Genomic DNA, 6756 nt, shown 5'->3' on the forward strand with positions numbered 1-6756 from the left:
ACATTCTCAAAGAAAAAACTTTCCCGGGGAAAAAATACAATATGGTGGATACTGCAAAACAAAAACACAAATACCTTGGCTCGAACGCATATATATTCTCATCTCTGCCAAATATGGATAAAATAGCTAATATAATTATCCTCTACATCATACACGCAAAAATCAAAAACAGAAGCAAAGGAAAGAAGAAGCAAACTCACGGTAATTTTCGCGGGAAAAATACAAGATGGCGGATACACTACAAATGACCTGGATCGAGCGTGTCCTGACGAGCTCAGTACACGGTGGACTGTCGCGTGAGTCGGACGTACTTCCCTGTGTCTCTTCCTTGTATTTTTTCATTGGTGATCGTTTACCTGCGGTGTTCAGTTACCTGTCGACTAATAGAAGTTCATAGTAATACAAGAATACGTTGAAACTCTTATCTGCGGAAGGTACAACGTTCGTGACTTCATCAACTCAGATTAATCGGCTTATTTGTTAAGGTATGTATTCATGTTAGTAATTTGGGTTAGTCTGATGATTAATTTGAGTGGGTATATGGTTGTGGAAGAGAGAGGCAGTGAAATGAATAGGATATACAAATAACGGATATATATGAAGGTCCATTAAAGACTCCCATTATAAATGTTCATGAATCAAAATGTATGTAAATGTCAATACTTTTGTATTTATCAAATTGTTATGTCCTTCTACTGTCAAGAAAAAAGCGTAAGGTATTAATGAGCACTTAAATATCTACTTTAAAGTCTATTATATCGCAACGACGGTAGATAGATAGATAAATTAGATAAATAAATATTATAAATAAAAAGGAAACTACCTTAATAATCATTGATAAGATAGATACCCTAAGTTTCATTTAGATTCATACACACATATAAGCCTAGAAATTATAGGTTATTCACCTAAACGTAACCGGTTCAATACATAAATAGATTCGAAATCATTTGGCTAAAGAATACAAGTGAATCATTAATCATCATTAAAGCGTGATTATTACAAGGAAATGAAATCTTAAACATTTTGAAATAAGAATCTGCATAAAGCAGGAGAGGGAAAGAGGGGGGGGGGGGACTTCTCTTCTGTGAGTAATGGGGAATTCCGGTCCGGGACAAGTGTTTTCCTCCTAGAATGAAGGCCAAGGACACTTGCACGTAACAGTAAACGCATTTATAAAAGAACAACCGCAAATAACGACAGAAACATGCAATATTAACAATCATAGATACATCCATTCGCAGTCAAACACTTACAATCAAAATACACATATATACGTAAAAAAATACACACATAAACAAACACATCACACACATACCTCGTGTAAACACAACCATTAACTCAATACACAACACCAACTCAACACACCCATTCACAAACAGCACAACACAAATACACAAACACAACACATACCCAAAACGCACGCAAAAACAGGCCTACACTCATAAACAAGCAAAGCACAAGACAACACAAGCACACACACCCGAACACACTCCGTGCACGTGGAGTCCAGCTACAGAGGACCGCCGCAAGCCAGCTAACCTGAGGGAGTTAAGGGACATTACTAGTGGTAAACACTTTGCCTGAGGGAACGCCGCCCCCGCCCACACTCCTGGCCCTTAGGGAAGAGAACTACTAATCCTCACGCCCATCAGCTGGTAACTTACTCTGAAAGCTTAGAATGACGTTTCTAGATTTGATTGATCATATAATTTTCATCTTTCTGAGCTGTGTATCTCTTGAGCTGGTGTGTTTATTCAAATGTTAACGCTTGTGTCTTCCATCACATATAACTTCTGAGGTTGTAATTAACAAGTGAATTTGTTTAAGCAAACTGATGTCAATATAGTTATCTAATTAATGTGACATCCACGATACTTAATATTGTAATGACAATCCTTGAGAAACTTGAGGCATCGTGACATGACAGATTTTCACATTTTTTGGGCCGCCTCAACTTAGCTCGAGGACGTAATGATAAGCTTTCATCATTCCCAGACCACATCATAGCCAGACTAAAATGAAATCACGAACCCTTTTCACGAATACACAAAAAATATGGGGACAACCATCAAATTTGACAAAGAATCGCGTTGATAATCCCCAATCAGGTAGGAAATTCAAGATTATCATAGTTACCCCTTCACTTGCGTGAAAGAAAACGGGACAGGACAGTTCATCTCGCCATCAATCTTATTATGACCTTGTATAATGGACCACTTAATTTAGCGAATTAGTCTTGGCAGACTTGATGACGTAGACGAAAATTACCTTTAATTATTCTATGAACTTGTAGGCCATGAAAGGAAATTATAGGCATTAAGTGCGATGATTTCGCTCTTCGAGCGTCACAATTCTATTGTTTTTTTTTCTTCTATTTTTGACCATCTGCATTTTAAGGATCTTCCCATTTGTTGGCTATTTACTATTTGTTGTAGTTATTCATCTCTCTCCTGGTCCTATTTATTTCACAATAAAAAAAGAAAACGAAACAAACAAAAGCGAAGAAATGAAACTAGAAGACAAATGAGATGAAATGTGAAAAAAATAAATGTTAAGTGTAAAATGAGAAATAATTCAAAATAATTAAAAAATAGAATAAGACAGAGAGACTGAAGACTAACACCGGCCGCACTGACTACCGCAAGGCCTACTTAGAATGATTACGTCTTCCGCCGCACTTTTCTCTTCTTAATATATATATTTTTCCATTTCTCTTTCTTCCTCTGCTAGATTATTTTATCTCACGTCCTTCTTTATCACATATTCATATTTTTTAACACTTGTTATTCCTCCCTGCATTCTTAATCTCATCCCCTGATTCATTCATTCGTAGCGTCCGTTTTGTCGTGATTTCTCTTCATGTTCTTTCTCTTTCAATTTCTTTTTATCATGCTTGCCTCTTCCTTCACTTTTATATTGCTCTTGCCTTGCCTCACCCTCTCTCCCCTTTCCTTCTCTTTTAGCTCATTTTTATCATGCTTACCTCTTACCTTCCTTCTTGTCTTATCCTCTCCCTTCTTTCCTCCCTCATGTTCTCCTTATCATCCCTGCATCTCCCTCTTTACTTTTCATCTCCCGCTCTTTCCTTTTGGTTTCTGTCATGCGTACGTATTTTTCTCCTCTCCCTCTATCTCCTTTTCTCCTCCCACAATTCCTCTCACTGTCTCTCCCCCACTTGACTCCTCTGATTCTCTCTTCTATCTTATCCTCGTCCTCTCTCTGTGTCTCCTTTCGTCTACTCCCCTATTCCTCGTTATCATGCCTACCTCCTTCTCCCCCAGTCTCTCTTCCCACAATTCCTCCTTACCACACCTAGCTCTTCCTATTGTTTCTCTCCCTCCTCCTCCTTTCCCAATTTCTCCTTATCCCCCAGTATGTCTCTCTCTTCCCTTTACGTCCTCTCACTCCTCAGTCTGACATCCCCTCTATCCCCCTCTCCCCTCCTCTTCTTTATCTTCTCTGCCTCTCCCTCCCTTTTATCTCCTCCTGCCCCTCCCTCCCTCTCTCTCTCTCTCTCTCTCTCTCTCTCTCTCTCTCTCTCTCTCTCTCTCTCTCTCTCTCTCTCTCTCTCTCTCTCTCTCTCTCTCTCTTCCCTCCTCCCTCCTCCCTCCCTCCCTCCCTCCCTCCCTCCCTCCCTCCCTCCCTCCCTCCCTCCCTCCCTCTCTCCCTCCCTCCCTCCCTCCCTCCCTCCCTCCCTCCCTCCCTCCCTCCCTCCCTCTCTCCCTCCCTCCCTCCCTAGGGGCAGGAGCGCAAGGTGACAGGTATCAGCGCTAGTGTAGCTGCCTCGGGGAATGGGCCACCATCACCTAGATAACACCCTCCCCCCTCCCCCCTTCCCCCCTTCTCCCCCTCATCCTTCTTCCCCCACCCGCATTCCCCTCTCCCCTTACCCACTCTCTCCCTTCCCCCCTCCATCTCATGCCATTTCTTCCTCCCCCCATCTTTTCGCATCTTCGTTATTCCCTTTACTCTCTATCTTCTTTTTCTTTCTTCTGCCTCTCCTCTTCCTCACCCCCCTTGTTATCTCCCCTGTCCTCTCGTTTCTCTTTCTCTTTTTTCTACTTCTTTAGATTAATTTTCTGTAACTTTTTTTTTCTTTTTTACTTTTTCATTTCTTTATCGCCTTCCCTATCTTCTTTTGTCTTCTTTTCCTCTTTCTACTTGATATCTCTTCTCTCCTCAATTTACTATCTTTCCCTCGTTTATCTTCTGTTCCTCTTATCTGATCTCATCTTATGTCTCCTTCGTATTTATCTCCTGTTGGATTTTTTTTGTTTTTCTTTTGTTATTTTTTATCATGTCTTGTCATTTACTGCAGCGACACGAAGAAAAAGAAAATCGTAGAAAGAAAAGAATAAGAATAAGAAAAACAGAATGAAGAAGAAATCAGACGAGAGAAAAAAGGGAAGACAATAGAAAAGGAAGAATAAAGACAGCAGGCATAAGGAAAGCCAGACAGCTATCTCCTGGAACCCTTCAGAGGCGACTCAAGGTCACCTGTATGATAAACAGTCAGAAGGTGTGGGTCGTAGGTCGTAGCCACAGCGTCGCCCTTACGCAACTTGGGTGGTGGTCGCCGCGGGTCAGATGCCACTGTCGGCACCGGCCTTGTGGAGGGAGGTGGAGGGTGGAGGAGAAGGAGGAGGAGGAGGAGGAGGAGGAGGAGAAGGAGGAGGAGGAGGAGGAGGAGGTGGAAGTGGAGGTGGAGGTGGAGGAAGAAGTGGAAGTGGAGGTGGAGGTGGAGGTGGAGGTGGAGGTGGAGGTGGAGGTGGAGGAGGAGGAGGAGGTGGAAGTGGAGGTGGAGGTGGAGGTGGAGGTGGAGGTGGAGGAGGAGGAAAGAAGTGAAGGAAATGGAGGAGGACGACGAGGAGGAGGAAGAGAAAAGTAAGATAAAGATAAAAAGAAGATAAAAACATTTTTTCAATAAAAAATAACATAAGATAGATAACACAAAGAAGCGATATACAACCAACAATTGAACAAAAGGATAGAGAAATAAGTGACAATAAACAAAAGAAGAAAAAGAGAGAAAAAAAAAGTTAAACAGAAGGCCGAATCAACACACCCGAAGAATGTTTTTCTCACGTTGTTGAAAATTTCCGCGACTGCCATTTTTAGCTCGCCTGCTTTCGGAATCTCGCTGTCGGTTCTCCTTCTTTCTCCTGTTTTGTTTCTTTTGTCTTGTTCTGTTCTTTTGCTTTGTCTCTTCATTTCACCCCTGGGAGGGATGGGGGAGTCAGGTCTACGTGGAAGAGAGAAAGAGAGAAAGAGAGAGAGAGAGAGAGAGAGAGAGAGAGAGAGAGAGAGAGAGAGAGAGAGAGAGAGAGAGAGAGAGAGAGAGAGAGAGAGAGAGAGAGAGAGAGAGAGAGAGAGAGAAAGAAAGAGAGAAAGAGAGAGAGAGTCAGTGAGAAAAAGAAGATAAGCAAAAAGAAAGAGGCAGAGGGGGGAAAGAGAAAGAGAAAGAACAGGAAAGAAGGAAGACAAAGGGATACAAATTGCAGGCGCGAATAAATAACTCCAGAAGAAGTCAAGATACACAGAGTGAGAGAAAGAGCAAATACTGAGAAGAGAAAGATGAAACAATCTCACGCATGCAAGCACACGCACTAATCTCGGCCGGAGCCACAAATGCCGCAATCACGTTAGCTAAACCGAACGTCGGAGGCTGCGAGGCATTTCTTTTAAGAATATCTTTCAAGCGCAAGCAGACGCAGTAATTACAGCCATAAAAATAGGTAACAAGCAGAAAGGCTCGAGTTCATCACACGTGCAATGCACCTGCAGCCAAGACTCGGCGCAAAGCGGTGTCGGGATAGCGCTGTGGACGCGCAGAGAACCGCGTCGCAGCTCAGTAGTGCTCACAGACATGCAGACATATGTTCGCATGCACAGGGGAATGCGCACGCAAAGAAAAAGTGCGCACACATGTACACGCACGCAGACACACACGTTCTCGCACGCAAACTCACATACACACTGTTAACCCAGCTCGGCAAAACCCGATGTCATACCACATCTTTTCTGGATAATTCCGGATGACATCAGCGACGAGCGTTAAGAATCTCCCTCTAAAGGTTGTCGTGGAGAGACAAGTCAAAGGCACTAAGGAAGAAGAGGGGGTGAAGGGGTAAGAGCTAGGAAGAGAAAGAGGCATAGGAGAAAGCGATCACGGAGAAGAAAGAGGAAGAGGTGAAGGGAGGGATGAGGTTAACCTGAAAAATGAGGAGTAAAAAGAAGAGATATAAAAGACATGGAGTAGAAGGAGGAATAGTAGTACTAAAGATGGGGAAAAGGAGGAAGAGCAGGAAGCGTCACAACTTACGTAAGCGATGCGGCGACGGAGTGACAGTTCCCGAGAAACCGAGAGTTAAAACCGCAGCGACGGACTGCGGCGGCAACTGAAGCGCAACGAGTCAGCTTTCCAAAACCGACAAAATCAGTTTCCGATGAAGAGAAAATAAATTATTGGCGCGTCAGCGAACGCCGGCCACGTGATATTATCAATATACAATATATTTTTCCACCAGAGAGTTATAAACAACATGAATTTATCTTCGGACATGCGGTTAAATTAAATTCGCCCTTTTGGTCGATGGTTGGGTAGTCGTCACCGGAGACTTATGCAAGCGAGGATGAAACGGTACCAAAGGACACACGCACGTAAATACACACTCACACGTATACACACATACACAAACGCACACAAACACATACGCGCACAGACGAACAAATGCACATAAACGATACCCACAC

General features: G+C 42.9%; 1 protein-coding gene across 2 annotated transcripts in view; it reads left to right on the top strand.

Annotated features, from left to right (window-relative positions):
* Positions 1 to 276: 276 nt before the first annotated feature.
* Positions 277 to 6756, top strand: part of LOC122256175 (uncharacterized) — a 107835-nt gene continuing 101355 nt past the window's right edge. For both annotated transcript variants that reach the window (XM_043020680.2, XM_043020681.2), the window contains exon 1: positions 277 to 485. The gene's annotated coding sequence lies outside the window, so the exon portion shown is untranslated. The remainder of the gene's footprint in view (positions 486 to 6756) is intronic.

This window comes from Penaeus japonicus, unplaced genomic scaffold (assembly GCF_977035675.1).
Source record: "Penaeus japonicus unplaced genomic scaffold, GWHDUDI00000001_assembly GWHDUDI00000004, whole genome shotgun sequence".
In the NCBI taxonomy this organism is placed as follows: domain Eukaryota; kingdom Metazoa; phylum Arthropoda; class Malacostraca; order Decapoda; family Penaeidae; genus Penaeus; species Penaeus japonicus.